General features: G+C 36.9%; 1 protein-coding gene and 1 pseudogene across 2 annotated transcripts in view; both read right to left on the bottom strand.

Annotated features, from left to right (window-relative positions):
- The window catches only part of PDE4D (phosphodiesterase 4D), a 775698-nt gene that overhangs the window by 458750 nt on the left and 297181 nt on the right, over positions 1 to 19767 (bottom strand). The window lies entirely within an intron of this gene.
- LOC130021459 (uncharacterized) lies at positions 2894 to 3064 on the bottom strand (annotated as a pseudogene).

The raw sequence follows: 19767 nt of genomic DNA, 5'->3' as shown, positions 1-19767 counted from the left end.
GAAGTAGAGCTAATTTATAATCTGTAATGTTCCAATAAAGACTTAAGGAAAATTATAACCATGTAGAAATAAGATAAACTATTTAGAATATAAACAGAACTGGGAAAAGTACAGAAAAAATGATACAGAAGGGCAGAGGAGACATCTCAAGTTATACAGCATATGCCTTACATGCTTGGAACACCAAGTTTGATCACTGGCCCAGTTCTGGTGAGCCCTGAGCAGCAACGAGTTGCCAGGATTAACACCAGACTGAGATTACAAATTGAGGCTTCAGGCTCCAGAACTCTGCTATGTGGGTGGTCACTATTAAAAGTACTGTATATGCAACTTGATTAAATATCTGTATATGCAACTTGATTAAATATTAAATATTGTTACATTGAAAAATCAAGTGATCACATTGAAAAATAAATGAAAATATAAAAATTATATTTTTCAATAGGAATAAAAATGCAATCATTGAAAAATTCTTTTTATATTATACTATTACAGCATGTTTTCTATAAAACTGACAATAGACAAGTCTACTATTTAAAAAGATGACTTTAATTGTCTTGTCTGTGGAAGAAATGACAGGATTAAATATAAAATTATTTAAAAGAAAGAATTGCAGAAAAGTATTTCAATTATGTTGGAAAATTAAACAGGGGTCATCAAACTAGGAAGTGAAGCCAACATCCAGTTTGGTCACTAGTCCAGACTATGTGGCAATAACACTTTAACTAGGGCAGCACTCTGGGTGGTATTGTCCAAAAATGATCTTGTTATCCAAGACTGGGTTATTAGGAGAATAAAGTTGTATCCGCAGGTTTCCCCTTCCGTCATCTTCTGTCATCTAAAAGAGCCTCACTGTCACAGTCACGAGGTGATGGAGACAGCTCACTGGGGTGCTCTGTCTATGCTTTGTCTATGCTGGCCTCTACAAACTCTTGCCAAGCACATCCTGGAAAGACCTTTGGCTCTAAAACAGAAAAGCATTTTTTTTAACAAAAAAAATGTTTCCTATGAGATCAGTGGATCTTTTTTTTCCCCATGCTGAGGAGCAGTGAATTTCATGCTTTCCTAAGCTTTCCTAAGCAACAACTCTAAAACAGCACAGGCCACAAGAAAGTAGTATGTACCCACTGAACCCCTGGAAAGGTTCCTCTCAACAGACATCCTACAAACAAGGACAGCAGGGGGGATGACTAAAGACTGGGGGTCCATAGTCTCTTCTTTTAATTTTTTGGGGGGCGATCACACCCAGTGGTGCTCAGGGGACTATATGCAGTGCTGGGATTCAAATTGGGGGGCAGTCACATGCAAGGCTGTCTCTGTACTCTCTCATTAGTCTATGATATAATGGAATTAGAACTTGGGGTTTTGTTTTTATTTTCTGTGTTTTATTTATTTATTTATTTATTTTTGTGGTGCACATTGGGAGAATGGGGGGGTGGGGTACCACTCTGATTCAGTGCTCAGGAATCATTCCAAGCCAGTGTCTGAGATCAAACTGGGCTGAACGCATGCTGGGCAAGAAGCACTTTAATACTTGAATTCTCTCTCCATCTTCTCTCTTCTTATCAACATGTATAAGTCACTCAAAGTTGCCTTGGTTGCCTGTTGTTAAAATACATGAGCTCTGGATGACATTTGGCAAGCAAGAAGAAGTCCACTTGCCTTCAAGGTGGGATGAGAAGAAGTTTGCTTTCCTGGGCAAAACCAGTGATAAATTTTCTTTGTCTTTTTATGTGAATGTCAAATATACCAAATAGGGCTCTTCTTAGGGAATTTACAATTTTGTTCTGTTTATAATCTCATGGAGCAATGAAAATTGATATAGATAAATAGCTTACAGAATTTTATAAAAACAGGCCATTAGAATACATTTAGTAAATTTCCATTTCAGTAAAATATTGTATATATTCACCTGTGCCAATTATATAGATATACACAAAAACTTATAATTACTTATCTGAGTAGTAAAAGATTGAAACATGTACTTTAACCTAAGTTCTGTTTCCAGTATTTGGATTTTTTAAAATATGATTCTATAGTTAGAACCTGGCAAGCTACCCATGGCATATTTGATATGCCAAAAACAGTAACAATAATGGGCCTCATTCCCCTGACCCTGGAAGAGCCTCCAATATGGCAGTGTTAGGAAAGATGAGGAAGGAGAGGCTGCTAAAATCTCAAGGCTGGGACGAATGGGGACATTCCTGGCGCCTGCTTGAGGAAATTGATGAACAACAGGATGACAGTGATACAGTGATACAGGGATAATTCCTATATAATAAAAACTAAAATTTTAAATTAAGGCTCAGAAAGGTAGGGGTTGAGATTATTGCTTTGCTTCCACTGACCTGGTTCAAATCCCTAGAACCACAACGGGTCTCCTGAGCTCTACCAGGGCTCACATCTGAGCGGAGAGCCATGAATAGTCCCTGAACTCCACTGGGGTGATTTTCTTCCCAGCCCCCACCCATGCCAATAACAATGCAAGGCAATAAGTAAGAAGCTAAAACGCTCTAGTTTTAGGGACTCAATTTCCTTAATAAAATCACGTTTTAATTGCAAAACTACTCTACCATTTCGTATGCTTACTAGGCCAAAATGTTTGGACTGTTTTTCTGCACTCAGTTCAGCTAAGAAAAAATGCAATCTGATCAAAAATAAAAGCTGAATTTTTCATTTCTTCCACTGAGTTGTCCATCTGCCTGATTTTTTTTTCAGTTCAGCCAAAATGTGTTAATTGGTCTTAGCTGATCATTGTCTCAAGGAAAAAAGAAAACAAAAAACAAAACACAAAAATAACTAGACTTTTTTTAAAAAAAGAATTGTTGTGGGGGGGATGTGGGGGATGATGTGAGGGAAACTAGGGACAGAGTTGCTGGGAAATGCACCCTGGTTGAGGTATGGGTGTTGTAACACTGTATGACCAACCCAATCATGAACAGCTTTATAAGGATCTATCTCACAGTGATTCAATAAAAAACTTAAAGAAAGAATTGTTCTTTAAATCCTCTATTTATTTTTCCTAACACTACACTTGATCTTAGCCAAAAGGCCGAGAAGCGATCTTACTAACCAAATAAAGCTCTCTTCATGATCATATCAGGGCCCTACTTCTTGCTCATTTTAAAAATTCTTAATGGAAAATGGGTTGTTTGGAATTTAACTCAAAATTCACTGCTATTTTTGTTCATAGAAACTGGGGGGTCAGAGTACAATGGGTAGGGCACTTGTCTTGCACCCTGATGACTCAGATTTTATCTCTAGCACCCCATATAGTCCCACAAATGTGCCAGGAAATGATCTCTGAGCACAGAGCCTGGAGTATGCACTGTTTACCACTAGGTGTGGCCCAAATCCTAACAACCTCCTCACCCCAAAAGAAATTGACCTAGGTATTTGTAAATTCTCATTCTTAAGAGGTTACCCATTTTCTGATGATCATTTAAGTAGGAGAGATAAATAACTATAGCACAACAAAACTGTAGAAAAAGAGCTGATTAACACACAAGTTAAATCAATTATTTATTGATGGTTCTTTTACTAAAGAAAAAAATGACTTCAGAGAAGAGCAATTAAAACAATCCTAAATTATTAGCACCATTTCTTTTTCCCATTTATTTTAAACTTTGTTGTTATATTATTATAGCATCTGCTTAATTGTTTAACTTGGCAAAACAATTTACTTGGATTCTAAAATTTACTCTGAAAAGATTAACTATTGTCTCTAAATGATACCAAGATATCCCAGGTGTGCCTTGATTCAGGAAACCATGCAGAATTCAAATGACATATATCAGCCAAATGATGTAAATCTTGGTCCTCTACCTTCTTAAATAGTATACAAAACATCACAATAATTCTGAGTATCCTTAATTTTTTTGAGAGTCAGATGAGTACAATAGCATCTCATTTTATCATTGATTTTCATATCCAAAGATGAACTTTTCTGTTGTTTTCTTCCACTTAAACATCAAATATATACCACCAACAACACTTCTTTTAGATGGATAGAATTTATTGCACATGCTTATATCATCTAGTTCAACATCAACATCAGGTCTACTGAATGGGAAAGAGAAAAAGTATCATGAGCTAGCAAACCAAAGATATGTCTTGGATATAAACTTTATTTTTGAATTTTTATTAGTGAGACACCATGAGGTACAGTTGTAGACTTACAAATTTTTGTGCTTGGGTTTCAACTATATAATGATCAAATATCCATCCCTCTACCAGTGCCCATTTCCCATCACCACAGATCCCAGTATCCCTCCCAGCCCCCAGCCCCCCCCCACCCCCCGCCCAACCCCATCCTGCCTCTGTGGCAGGGCATTCCCTTTTGTTCTCTCTCTCCTATTGGGTGTTGTGGTTTGCAAAAGAGGCAATGGGTGGCAATCATGTTTGGTCTATAGTCTACTTTCAGCATGCTTCTCCTATCGTGGGGGGATCCTCCCAACACCCTTTATATGGTGCTCCCTTCTCTATCTGAGCTGCCTTTTCCCCTAGCATGTGTGGCTGGCCTCTAAAGCCATGGAGCAAAATTCCTGGTTCTAATCTCAGCCATTCTTGGGTGTTAGTCTCCTATTTTGTTACTTTATGTTCCCCTGATGAATGCAATCTTTCTATATCTAAGTCTTGGATATAAACTTTTAAATTCTGTTATATCTAACAAGAAAGCAAGCTGAAAGCTTAGTATGTGAAATTAACTTTTTTCTGACATTCCATCACAATAGAAATATTTTCCTTTGATCACTTTCAAATTCTCGCTTCTTTAAATTCTTATTTATTTCTACCTTTTACTTCTACTACTTTACATGCAATTGTTTATGTAGCTGTTATGAATAAAGTAAGTTTGGTTGACCATTACATTCAATTAAATTTAGTGCATGACCAGTAGGGATTGTCATAGTTTAAAGTTATCATGTGGTTTCTTATTGAGTTAGATGCATGTTGTATTTATTAACTAATTAAGCTAAGGTTGGGTGGAAAGCATTTGGCTTAAATGATAGGATGGAGATGCAATTTATATCATATTGAATCACAACATATCAACATATGGGAACTCTCCAATCCCTAAAATTCTGTTATGCATTTTTTACTGATTTAGGTAATATATTCATGTCTGATGGTTAACACAGAAAGTATTAAGAAATAGAAAATAACATAAATTCACATAAAAAATTTCAAAATAAGTTATTTTGCTCATTTGTCTTGTACAACTTTCTCATTACTAAAATTCATGGTTGGTGCCAGGCTGGTTCAGAGGATGTTTTGTAGTTTAAAAGGGGTACTTATCCCCTCATTGCATCACATACTCACTAAACTTTCAACAAAACTAAGTCACAAAAGGCTCATTTATGATAACAAAGGTGCTCCAAAGAACTAGTGCAAATCATTATATCATTTGAATTTTCCATTAGTAAATTATGCGACTTCTTTGTGAAATTAGCAGAGTATTTGCCAGAAAATGTAGGTGTTGACGGGCCCAAATTAGCAACTGTATTGAAAATTTAAGTAAAAACTCCTTTAATAGTTACTGATTCAGGAAATAGAATGTGTTGAGACCTTCAAGTATCTGAAGTCACACAGGAATCGTGCAAATTCAATGCAATAAAGACACAGTTACAGAGGTTAAAATGATAGTACTGGCATTTGCCTTACAAGCAGATGACTTGCTTTTGATTCCCAGCACTCCATATGATTCTTGAAGCCCACCAGGAGTGAGCCCTGAGTCTCAAGCCAGGAGTAAACCCTGATCACAGACAGGTGTGACCCCAAAACAAACACAACCCTATCCTAATAAAAAGAACCCCAAATAATACAAACAAAACCAAACACATACCTACATTTGGTGTGTGTTCGCTAGAAATACAAATGCCTCTGTTTTCTAGAAATGCAAGGAATTTCTTCCTTTTTGCAAAAGCATTTGATGGTAGAAGAAATCTTTTCAAAAAATACAAATTTGAATAGGCTATGGGCCTTGCTTTTCTATCAACTGCAATTATGGGTTTCCCACTCTTCTTAGAAGAAAAATTCCTTCATGTAGTCTACAAGGCTTCACCTCATTTGACACTTACCCTTCTCTTGAACCTCATATCAAGCTCCTGTCACCCTATTAATAAAGGTAAAAAGGTAAAGGCCCTCCCGTTGATCGTCGATTTGCTCGAGCGGGCCCAGTAACGTCTCCATTGGAGACTTTGTTGTTACTGTGTCTGGCATATCGAATACTCTTGGTAGCTTGCCAGGCTCTCCAAGAGGGGCAGAGGAATCGAACTCGGGTCGGCCATGTTGGCCGCTTGTAAGGCAAACGCCCTACCCGCTGTGCTATCGCTCCAGCCACCCTTTTAATACTACTGTATATAAACCCCACAGTATTCTTTGGAGATCTATACTCTCTATACTTCTCCTAACATCAGAAAATTATGCATATTGTTCCCCACACTATTTTTCATGTATTTTCTTTTCCTGCTTCTCTTCTCATAACCAATATCACTACTATTATCCTAATCCATCTCTACTGGTACACACACACACATACACATGCAAACAACATTCACCGCCCCCACCCCGCTCCTCCCCCCCTCGCCCCCCATCAACACACCACTTAAATTTAGCATATGGGTCATATTCCATGAAAAATATTTCCTAACATTGCCCATAAATCCTGAAAAAGACAGGGCCTCCCCTATTAAGATATTTCCTACACTGTACAGCATAACATTTATTGATTTAATTTTACATTTAATTTTTGGTACATTCTGTTAATACCCACCTCTCTGTGAGAGTTTTGTTGCTTCTCATAACTATTTAGCAACATACAACATGAACTGGGAGATAGTGAATACTACTACCTAAACATTGTTGAAATAATAGAATGAAGAATAAATAAATAAAATTTGTAATCCTTTGTTATGGTAAATGGCTTATCCCTTGAGCAAAATTCAAAATGAAGAAGAGAACAAGGAAAAGAACATTTTGAATTCAACTACTGGCTGGGAACAAGCTATTTTGCTATTCTTAATTTAATAATAGCAACTATTTGGTAAAGTTGATATTCTGATTTTCTCCTTTACAGATGGAGATATCAGAATCATTTGAGATTAGTAACTTGCCCAAGGATACACATTTAATAAGAGAATGAATCAAGTCTACACTGAAGAGTGATGAATTTTCCATTTCCTTAGGATTTTGTATAAGTTTATAAAGCCATGAGTCTAACTGTATTAAACAAAAATTAGCGTAATTTAAATTTATGATGGCTTCATTTTAAAGCATAGTACTTTTGAATGCTGGGTCGAGAAATTTTGGAAAATAAAAAATAATAAAAATTGAGGAACTAATATAAATTGAACTAACAATGTTATTGTGGAAAACTTAATAAGGCAATAGTCTTATAAGTTAGAGTACATAAATTACAGTTATTAGTAAAGAGTTAAGTATGTTTTAAAAACTTAAAATATGATTTTAAGGGCCAAAGAAATAGTACAGTGGTGAAGATGCTTGCATTAAATATGGCTGACTTCTATAGACCAAACATGATTGCCACCCAATGCCTCTTTTGCAAACCACAGCACCCAAAAGGAGAGAGAGAAAAAAAGGGAGTGCCCTGCCACAGAGGCAGGGTGGGAAGGGTGGATGGGGGGGTGGGAGGGATACCGGAATTGGTGGAGGTGGAGAATGGGCACTGGTGGAGGGATGGGTACTTGATCATTGTATAACTGAAACCCAATCACACAACTTTGTAAGTCAACAACTGTACCTCATAGTGTTTCACTAATAAAAAAAATGAGCCGTGCAAGGTACCTAACACTTGATTCACCTATTCCCAGTGTCCTCCTTGTCCTCCTGCCTCTGCTAGAGCATCAGAAGCATGCTTTTTAATACCACAAAATGAATTTCCACTCTTTGAATAGACACTTTGATGTTTATTATATTCATATATTATTTATAATAATTAATGGTCACCTATATTAAAGTTGTCACACAAATGGAAAAAAAATGTGGCTGACTTGGGTTTGATCCATGACACCCTCTATGGCTATCCCTAGATCCTGAGCATGGAGCCAGGTGTGAACTTTGAACACTACTAGGTATGGGCTGGATCCTAAATTTAAAGAACAATGACAAACACTCCAAAAATTTTTTTTAAAGATTTCAAGAGCTAAATTGTATTTTGTTTCATTTTAGAACAATCATTTTACTACCGTAGAATCACTAAAGTTCATGATTTTACCTTTTACAAACCTGTTTCTTGTTCAAAATATTCTTAATAATATAATTATTTTCCACAAGCTCAATTAATCCTCTTTGGTATATACCTGGGTTCAATGCCCTTTACACTTTATCCCATTTGCATCCATCAGCAATTTCTTTCTGCAGACTGTCTCATCTGACTGGAACCCAGGAATGAAATAGACGCTGTATCTGACACTGCCTGACCATAAGTCCTATGCTAATTGTTTTTTTCTGTGACGATAAAGGAGCTGAGGTTAGAAGAACCAAGAAGGCTAACTTGGTCCTATTACTGTGTTCTCTCCAGTATTAAAAAATAACTATCATATAGTATGCATTACATTATATAATACTAAGTGTCCAGCCCTTCTGAAGCTATGAATGAAGTAGATAAAATGAAAATATGATTAATCCTTACCTTTGAGACTTGTGTTCTATCTGGGGAAGACACAACTAATTTTCATGGAATAGACTAGAAGGTAATTCCATGAGAATCTATAATAAGAATGTTCATATGTGGGAATGTATCCTTCCAAAATCAAGTGTGGCAATCCTAACTACAATATCTTAGCACATAATGGTCTTTGGTACTAGACATTTGTAGGATATAATTAAGTTAGAAATTATATCTTGAGAGTAGACTATTCTGACTGGACTTTCAAGAGGAAGAGATTACTTGTACAGTAGAAAGAGCATGTGAGGACACAGGGATAAAACAACTATCTATAGACCAAGGAGAGAGACCTCAGAAGAACCCCAAACTGCTACCACTTTGACCTCAGACTTCTAGTCTTCAAAACAATGCAGAAATAGTTTTTATTGACACCAGACTGTGTCTCTGTGTTATGGCATCCCTCAGAAAAAAAGTATGATCCCTATTGAATAATAATTTTAGGGTAGGGGTAAAACAGTATAGATTGGAGTATTTTAGGTATTTTAGGAAACACTGAAAACATGCAATCAGAACTGAACACAAAGTTTAAAAAAAAAGGGAGAAGATTAGTATTGCAGCAAAGAAGAAAATTCACAATGAAGTTAGAATAGTGATGATAGAAAAAAACAATTTGAGCCACAGAGATAGGACACTTGCTTTGCATGTGATCAACTTAGTTTTGATCCCCAGCACACATAATGGTACCCTAGAACCCCACCAGGAGTGATTCCTGAGCACAGATCCCGCAGAAACCCCTGAGCACTTCTGGGTGTGCCTGCCCCTCCCCAACAAAAAAGAAAAGAACAACTGGAAAAATCTCTAAAACCTTTGAAACTTTGTAATTTGTTATTTCAATGCCATTGTATTTCTATATTAGCACACTTATTAATTTACGTTCTATCAAAAATTTCTATTTACATAGTATTCGTGTGTTTTATTAAAAGGGATGAACTGACATGAGAACATAATACTATTTGTCATGATTATTTAAATAATGATACCCGTAGGCAAATATAGAATGCTCATCAATATATACCATAAGGCAAATATACACCATTAAGGCAAATAACCTGGCCAAATAGTCTAATAAAATAACAATCAACTTAATGAAATTGATACCTTATTTCAGACATACACTGTAGTTGCACATGTAAAACAATTAAGATAGATGCCCATAACATATAAATAAATTATATTTAAAAAGCTGGGTAAATAACTCAACGTGCTAGAGTATGTATTTTACACGAGGGAGTCCCAGGTTTTACTCCAAGCATTGCCAGGAGTGGCCCTCTGACCAACTTATATGGCCAAAAGAATGAAATCAAATAGATAAATAAATTACACTTAATTGATTGGTATTTTTTTTCACCAACCAGATCATATAAATTTATTTCTTATTTCAAAAGCTTTAAGGACTTTTCCTGGATGAAGCTTATACGTATATTCACGAGTATACATATAGATTGATAGATATTACTGAACCATCTAAGTAGATATCTTTATAAAAATACGAATCAGGTATACATTTCTCTTTTTTAAAAATGCCCTTTAAGGGGCTGGAGCTATAGCACAATGGGTAGGACATTTGCCTTGCACGTGGCTGACCCAGATTCGATTCCCAGCATCCCATATGGTCCCCTGAGCACAGCCAGGAGTAATTACTGAGTGCAGAGCCAGGAGTAAACCCTGTGCATCGCCTGTGTGACCCAAAAAGAAAAAAAAACTCCCTTTAAGAAATAACCTGGTGAAACCGTCAAATAAAATAACAAGCTACTCAGTATTACCCACCTCAGTTCTTGTTTGGGATTTTGAAAAAGTATTTAAACACTGTATTTACATGAATAAAGTTCTATCTGGGAAAAAGCAAGCAAGCTAAGAATCATTGAGTGCTCACCTACCCAATAAGCAGGTGTTAATAAGTATCTTATGCAACTTTCCTACCTCCCCAAGAGGACCCTGACCCCTCCACACCTTCTTTCTGTCAGCCCCCTTCCTTAGAAAAGAGAAGTATTTGAATGCCACTTAAAATTCTTAAGGGTATCAACAAACATGTCATTCTTCACTGTTATTTAAGGTGTCTCCCCACCCACTTCTTTTTACCTTCGGGCTTCTGTGATTATAAGCCATTTGTTTGACATCAGGCAGGTGCATTTTCTTTCAACATTATGGAAGAAGAAAACCAAAATACTTACCTAGAAAACAAAACACAAAAAGAGAAAGCTTTTAGTAGATAGGCTTGATTACTTGACAATAAATTGAAGTAAGGACAAAAACATCTGAAGCATCTAAGGACATTGAATCACCCAGTAAATAAAATCCTGACACTACTTGGTGATGCATATGACATACACATTATTCTGAAAGTTAGAAGAGCAAAGGGATAGGGCTTCTTTTTTTTAAGTAAAAGTAAATAGGCAAAGCCTAATTTTATTTAATTTGTTGTTGACTTAAAAGCTTATGTGAACATAGACTCTATCTTTCAGAATCTGTTTATCATCTTTACATTAATAGGTTTTGTTAGCTACCTATGATGATGTTTCATCTTTATAAACCTTAAGGTCTTGATTTTAGAACTTATCTCCTCTATATCGGAGCTTCAAAGTCATGTCTAGCAACAGGAAAAAAATAACAGAGGATGTCTGAAACTGGTAAGTAAGAAACAAACAAAACTTTTCTAACAATTATCATTATAACTCTGGGCCATGAAGTTTTATTAATCAACATTATAGCACTGACAAAATAGTTTACTTTATAAAACCTTGAGCATAATGAGATGACACCAAAGCTAACAAACATTATAGATTTAGCATATAATAGAGAATAATAATTTTTATGTACTTTTAGAGAAAGTGACATTAAGGCAGACATCTGTGATTTTCATCAGTATGTAGGCTTTACACCTACCTCTAGGTGTAAAGTCTTAGCAACTTCATCACAAAAGAAGCAGGGAACAAAGGCAATGTGCTTGGATAGTTAGTGAGTAACAGTTTGGGAATAGGTGTTAGAAGGCACAGTATATAATAAATGAGGAAACCAGATCACTGTCCATTATTAAAAGTTAACAAAATTGTTCCTTTATAATAAATGAGTTTCCCATTTCATCCTAGCCTAGCAAGATTCAAAGAAAAGAGTCTCAAGAGAAAAGGACTTTTTATAAAGAAACAGAAAGAGATTCTATTTTCAAAGAGAATAGAATATATCTTTCTGGGATGGCCTTCTCTGCTGCTGACCAGTAAACTGAAGCAGGACAGAGACACATAAAGGGCATGGCCTCTGAAGGGACAAGTTGTGCCACTATCATCAGTATTACTCAGTAAACACAAGACATTCCCTGGACCCACTGAGATCTATTGAACCACATTTCTTGAGACTATATTTTGGAATTTCCATTTTCCAGGTCAATTTTATGGAAACACCTAGTTGCCTTATATAATAACATACAATTTTAGGAACTATGAAGGTACTGCAGAGGGACAAAGCCACGCGGGTTCCGGGGCCAAGATCTCCAAGCCTACTCGGATTGGAGTTGAGCATCCTCCACCCAGATCCTCCAAATTCCAGTAGGCGGGGGTCACACCCACCACCTGGCCCCCTGGCGCCGTGTAATCCCATCAGCGGCTAAGACTCAGAGACTATAAAATCCAGCTCCCAGTACCGCGCAGCTGCACATCTTATCAGGACATCTTTTTATGACATCTTATTATCTCATTCCTTCTTTGGACAAACTTGCAGGCTATTGAATGTAGCCTGCCCACAGGGCAGAGTCTGGCAAACTCCCCGTGGGGTACCAAATATGCCAAATACTAGTAACAATGATGGGTCTCATTCTCCTAAAGAGCCTTGAATATCAGGGCTAGGATGAAAGAGACTTAGGGCTAGGATGAAAGAGACTTTACGGGGGCCTGCTCGAGGCAATCGACGAATAACAGGATGATGAATGAATGAATGAATGAATGAAATTAAATACATTAGCAGAGAGGACATTTGTATTTTCTTTATTTACAAGGAGTGATTCAAAATCATTTATTACTGGATTTGGCATATCAATTTGGTCTATTTGGCATAGACCACGGATAGCTTGCCAGGCTCTGCCATGTGGGTTGGATATTTAAGGTACCCTGAAAACTTAGAGAAAAGTAAATAAATAGTCGCGCGGGCGCATTTGCGGCCGCGCGCTCCCGGGAGCTTTTTGTGATAATCTCTGGATCCTGGCCGTTGTTGGGGTTACACGGCAGTTGGAGGGTGTAACTGTCTAGCTACTGACAGGTCCAGTCCCAAGCCGTGCAGGCTTGGAGATCTCAGCCCCGGGTCCCACACACCTGGGTTATAATATATATAATATAATAATAATATATAATATATAAAAATAAAAAATAATAATAATAAGTGATTCAAAATCAGCTAGCATAGCTTGAGCCACTCATCCATTTATTTAGCATTCCTTCAATTGCCCTTTTCTAATAAAATCATCCCTAGGCCCAGTAATATCCCTAATAGTAAAGCATATGCTTTGCAAGTGTGAGCTCCTCTTTCATTCCTACCCGTTAATGCCCTCCCCCCAACACACACACATACACCACAAATAAGTGATGCATTCTGAACCTCCACTCAGAGAGGGCATTGATTTCTTTTTACTCATTCTGTTTCAGAGGTGCAACAAAACAATAACTCGATTCACAAATTCATAAGGGACCTTTTGAATTCTATTCAAGGAATAGTTTTGAATACTATAGATTATATAAGCAAATCTTTTCAGTACAAATTCCTTTGAGCTTGGGTAAACTTTGATTTGGTATCATTCATCACAGCATCTCTTAAGCTATGATTCTTTCATTTTCATTATAATACTTAGCTAGTCCTGAAGCTCTTTTCATTTGAAAAATGAAAAATGATTTTATTTCCTTGTTTGAAAAATAGTTTTCTTAAGTTCTAATATTTTATGCTTTAGTCATCTGATATATACATTTTGCTTTCATGATGTTGTAGCATATTTAAAATAATGGAAATGTGCTTTGGATGAGTTTTTTGAATTTCATTCTATACAGAAAGATTGCTTTCCAGATAAAGGTGCTTTACAACTAAGTCAATTTTTAAAAAAATAAGCCAGAATAACCAGCCAACTCTAAATAAATCTCAGTATTAATATTTTTAACTCATCAGAGACTGAATGAAAATATCTTTATTTCTCATACTGTCAGGTGAACTCACACTGCCATTTTAAGTGACTTTCTACATGTCTCTCTTAGCAAATAAACATTAAATTTATGTTGTTTAAAAAGCAAAAAGACTATGAAGGGTAAACCCAATAAAAGAATACGATGGGATAGAAGTTAGAGGACTTAAAGGTGTAGTGGGAAGGCTACTAAAATGATCTCTAACAAATCTCTTCTGTCTTAGATCTCAAAACTGAAGGAATATACCCCAACACAAACATGAATGATTTCACTTAAATATGGCTTAGGGAATGTAATGTAGTAAAGGTAGGATACTTAGGCCACCATTGACCAGAGAGTATAGGGAGAAGAAGGACATGACTGGGAAAAAAATTGAAAGGAGAAAAAGATGAGAAAGAGAAGTAACAGGGAAATAGGAGTTAGGGGTCTCAGGTAAACTGTCAATGTGGGATGATGGTATAGCTTAATATTCAAACCACAGGCCCAATAACACTGAGAAAATGAGATCCAGTTTACAATTCCAAACACTTTAAAATATACCTGTCAAGGTAGGCTTGAAGGTGAGAAGGAACATGAGAACAGTGGCAGAAGGAAGTTGGCACTGCTGGTGGGAATTAGTACTAGAACATTATATGCCTAAAATGCAACTATCAAAAACTTTGTAAATCAGAGTCGTGTAATTGAATTTAAAACATTTAAAATAATTAGTTGACACAAATTACAATGCAGCACAAATATCTTTACAAGTAAATTTAAAGGATCTTGACTCATATTCCTTTATATTCCTTAAAATCATCTGTTCAGTTGCTTTTCTCTTTTTAATTGCACAAAATTGTGTTGTGAAAAAGGAAGCAAGTTTAAAGGCCTGAAGAATATAAAGTTTGATGACAAAAAGGCATATAAAATTGTCCATCACTGGAGCCAGAGGGATAGAACAGTGGGCAGGGCACTTGCCTTGCACAAGGCCTACCTGGGTGTGATTCCCCAGCACTTCCTTATATGGTCCTCAGAGCTCACCAGGACTGATTCCTGAGCACAGAGCCAGGAGTAAGTCCCGTTAAATGCCAGGAATGGGACAAAAGTCAAAAAAAATAAGTAAATAAGCAAATGTAAAAAAGAAAAGCATGAAGTAACCTTGTCATTGTTACTCAGAAAAAAATCAATTTAACTACCAAAAAATGAATACTATGTGATGGTTTGATCTCACGGTAGGTATTCTTTCTTTAGTAGCACACAAAGCATTTTTTTCCTTATTTCTAAGATTGTATGATATAGTATAGTCCAAACCTAACATCATGTACTCAAGCTTCCATGGTAACCCCTTCGTGTTTAAGAAAATGGATTTGCAACACAGATTCCATTTTTTAATGATAGAGGTAAAAGCCATAAGTTGATTTATCCCACATTAAATAGTAACAACAAAGTCTCCAATGGAGACGTTACTGGGCCCGCTCGAGTTTTATTTAAATCATTTAAATATTATTTAAATGATTTAAAATATTAAATGTATTATATTAAAATATGGGCTGGAGTGATAGCGTAGCAGGTAGGGCGTTTGCCATGCATGCGGCCGACCCAGGTTAGATTCCTCCACCCCTCTCAAAGAGCCCGGCAAGCTACTGGGAGTATCCTGCCCCCACAGCAAAGCCTGGGAAGCTCCCTGTGACGTATCCGATATGCCAAAAACAGTAACAACAAGCCTCACGATAGAGATGTTACTGGTGCCTGCTTGAGCAAATTGATGAACAACATGAGGACAGTGCTACATATTAAAATATAAGTAATATTAAAATCAGGATATGACACAAATATCTCTTTCAAAGACTGTCTTCAGAATACTTAAAATCAGGGAGATTAAAATAAGGTAGGAAGCGGGAAGGGGTGGCTATATTTTGAAATAAGATTAGTTAAATTCTTTTCATTCTATACATTGTCTTTGAAATGACAACACGGGGTCGAATTTAGAGGGTGGCTCATTTAGCTTCTTAAATTAAAAAAGTAATTAAATAAAAATTTAAATTAAATACATCTGCTTACTGAACTGTTCAAAGTCAACTATGTTATAGAAAATCATAAAAACTATACACATTATTGGAAGTCAATCTCAACAACATTCTTCATCTGCAAAAAGCTGAACCTGTGCTGAAACAGGCAACAAAGGAGCAACACAAAACTTAGAAGAGAGATATCACAATAAACTCTAAACCAGATCCTAAATCAAGATGGCGTTCACTGTTTTCCTTTTTCTTTCTTCCGGTTTTTTTTTTTAAATTTTATTGAATCACTGTGAGATAGTTACAAGCTTTCATGTTTGGGTTACAATCACACAATGATCAAACACCCATCCCTCCACCGGTGCGCATTTCCCACCACCAATATCTCTGGTATGTCCCTCCCCCGACCCCCTGGCTTTCACCTTTCACTGTTTTCTTATACTACAAGTTACTGCCTTCAGACAACAACCCACTTCACTTGCTAACTGGTCTTGGACAGCTTGCCTGAACAGTAGCTTTCTCAAGTGCTTTCAAGAAAATTCTGTCTGTGCCATTCATCTCTTCCAAAGCCAACAATATACATTTTTCATCAACTTGGCTTTTAATTTCCCCTTTAAAATAGAAATATTATGAATTATTTTGAGAGACATCCAAATCTTTCACCCAAACTATATTAAAGGGGAAAAAAATAGGGTGATGCAATGCTAGTATGACTCAATTCTAACTTTGAACTTAAAAACTTCAAATTTGCATTTTATTTCTTTTGAGTTCATTATATACCACTGCTATATGCCACTGTATATGTATTTATTTACATTGGAACATTATGTAATTTAATAAATGTACATTATTTTCCATTAAAATATGATTTACCCTATTTATTTTTCTTTATTGTGATTAAACCTCTAAAATGTTAGGAGGAATGAGAAGATAATTCAGAAAAGAGTGAGATCATGTTTACAGTATTTCAAATATTCTTAATACATATTTCATAATATGTGATAGCATTGTACCCTCTTCACTTTTGATGTTAGGAAGTGATACTTTCAACAACGGATTTGATAGGAAGTAATGCGTGGCAATTCTGAGTAAAGACTATGAGATCATGTGTCTGATTCACTATACCCTTTTATCCAAGTTAAAATAATCATGGAAGCCTGCATTGTAAAAGAGCATTAGGAATCCAGAGGCCCAGATAATCAACAATTTGAAGAGCCTCCTTGCCAACCCAATCTTCAACATAAAGAGTGTATGAATATAAAATTTCTGATCAATATAGAGTAAACACCCCGATTTTTACAATAAAGTGCCAAAAACAATGAAACATAAATAGCAGAAGCTGTAGGGAGTTTTATACAAAAACGTTAATGATACCCAATATATAAGTTCTAAAATGAAAAGCCCCAAAGGTTAATTATCTTTAAACGCAGAAACAGGGCTATGTTTTCTTTTTTTCTTTTCCTTTAAGAAAGGTTTTACTGTTTTCCCAAAGAAATATATTCATTTAGCAAAAGGAATACTTAAGAAAGAACAACATTGGTTTGGATATAAGAGAAAATAGAACTTCCAGGACATAAAGAAGGAACTTGAATCTGAGGGGGTGACAAATGAGAACGATGACATTAGCCTTACTCCTTAGAGAACAAAATACAGGATATATTGCCATCATTCCCAGGCTGTGTCCACTGATGAACTTTAGAATTAAAAAAAAATCAGAATAAAGCTGTTATATTAAGGCTCAGGGATTGCCAGGGGTACTAATGAATTAACTTACAGGGGGCTGGAAGCTGACTAATCCAGTAATTGAACTGTGTATCCCTCTGGATGTGCATTTTCAGAGAAGACTGTAGCATTAATCAGACTTTCAAAGGGTTCTCTAATGCAAAATAAAGCCAAGAATCATAACTAGATATTGGCCTACTTAAAGCAAGGAAATAAAATCATACTTAGATTCTACAGCTATTTTGGGGAAACAAATGTGTAGCCTTAGGTCAATGTAGGACATGGCAAGAATTCTGTCATCATAAACTGCAAATTAGTTTTGCCAAGCAGGTACCCCAGAACTTGAATTATAATCAGTGGGTTAATTAAAGGTGACATCAAAGGGTTTAGAGAAAATATCTTAGTGAGGCCAAGAATCCGCAATTTCTAGCCTATCTCTAAGGATTATTATTGTCTCCCTCAAGATAAAGTTTCTTAGTCTCTGAACAGTGCTTTTAGGAGTGAAGGGTGGAAAGGTTTTTATTTTGAGAGTGGAATGGGTGGGGCAGGGTGCACCAATTTGATGATGCCATTTTGATAGGGTTCAATGTTGCTATGTCCACACATAGCAGTGATAGTGGCCATGAGGGCCACATCCATGGTAATCAGTTTCCATTCAGTATTAGGGATTAAACTCGGGGCTTTGTGCATGCCAAGTACATATGCTCCAGCTTTTTGAGCTAGCTCCCTCATGCTGACACAGCACTGTTTTTGACTAGCATAGCAAATTCACCAATTGGTCCCCTGGCGCCGTGTAATCCCATCAACGGCCAAGACTCAGAGACTATAAAAACCAGCTCCCGGAAGGGAACAGTGCAGTCTCCTGGCCCCGCGCCTGGCTGTCCTCACCGGGGCCCCTTGGAGGGGAGCGGGTTGAGCTTTCCTCCCTGCCCCGACCAGAGCTCCGGCAACCAAAGATCTCCAGGACCAGCCACCACCATGCTGAGACCACTCTCTGCACACATGAAGGTACTGGCAGAGGGACAAAGTCACGCAGGTTCCGGGGCCAAGATCTCCAAGCCTACTCGGATTGGGGGCGAGCATCCTCCACCCAGATCCTCCAAATTCCAGTAGGCGGGGGTCACACTCACCAACTGGCCCCCTGGCGCTGTGTAATCCCATCAATGGCCAAGACTCAGAGACTATTAAAAACTAGCTTCCAGAACTGCGCGGCCGCATTTGCAGCCGCACGACATTTTATTATAACATCTTATTATCTCATTCCTACTTTGACAAACTGGCAGGCTACTGAATGTAGCCTACCCACATGGCAGAGTCTGGCAAACTCCCCGTGGCATACCCAATATGCCAAATACCAGTAACAATGATGGGTCTCATTCTCCTAAAGAGCCTTGAATATAATCTCAGGGCTAGGATGAAGGAGACGTTACTGGGGCCTGCTCGAGGCAATCGACGAATAACAGGATGATGAATGAATGAATGAATGAATGAACCAACTAGTTGAGTGCCATATTAGCCTCTTATATATTCAATTGACTCATTTCTAGAGTGGTGGCATCCAAGTCCTTTTTATTGAAAGCATTCCTCAGCTTGTAGGCATGGTTTTCTATATAGTATTTTTGCAAAACAAACAAACAAACAAACAAACAAACTGTGTTCGTGTTTGTGTGGGAGGAAAGGAGAGGGATGACGGTAGCTTCATTCTTACATTTTAAGTTCATATATCAAATTTAACAATCAAACTACCGAAGTTATTGTAACTTCCATGTTTTAGTAGTGTACATAAATCATTGTCACAACAGTGCAAGCCTTTTTGACTCTTGCTTAAGGGTATTTTGCAAAATGTGTCTCTAAAAACAATCACCAGGGGCTGGAGTACAGCAGGTAGGGTGTTTGCCTTGTACGCAGCTAACATGACCAACACAGGTTCAATTCCCAGCACCCCATATGGTCCCCTGAGCACCGCCAGGAGCAATTCCTGAGTGCATGAGCCAGGAGTAACCCCTGAGCATCACCGGGTGTGACCCAAAGAGCAAAATAAATAAATAAATAAAAACAATCACCATCTCATGCTCCTCTCTAATAAAGACTCATTCTTGTTGTAACTTCTATGAACTCCAAAATTGTTTTATGAATATATACTTTAAATTCAATCTTAAAATATATTAAACAAGAAAATATATGAACATTTATAGATCCCCTTCTGGGAATT

Source organism: Sorex fumeus, unplaced genomic scaffold (genome assembly GCF_029834395.1).
Source record: "Sorex fumeus unplaced genomic scaffold, SorFum_2.1 ptg000015l, whole genome shotgun sequence".
NCBI lineage: Eukaryota > Metazoa > Chordata > Mammalia > Eulipotyphla > Soricidae > Sorex > Sorex fumeus.
The sequence above is the reverse complement of the archived record's forward strand: the minus strand, read 5'-3'. Positions and strand labels throughout refer to the sequence as shown.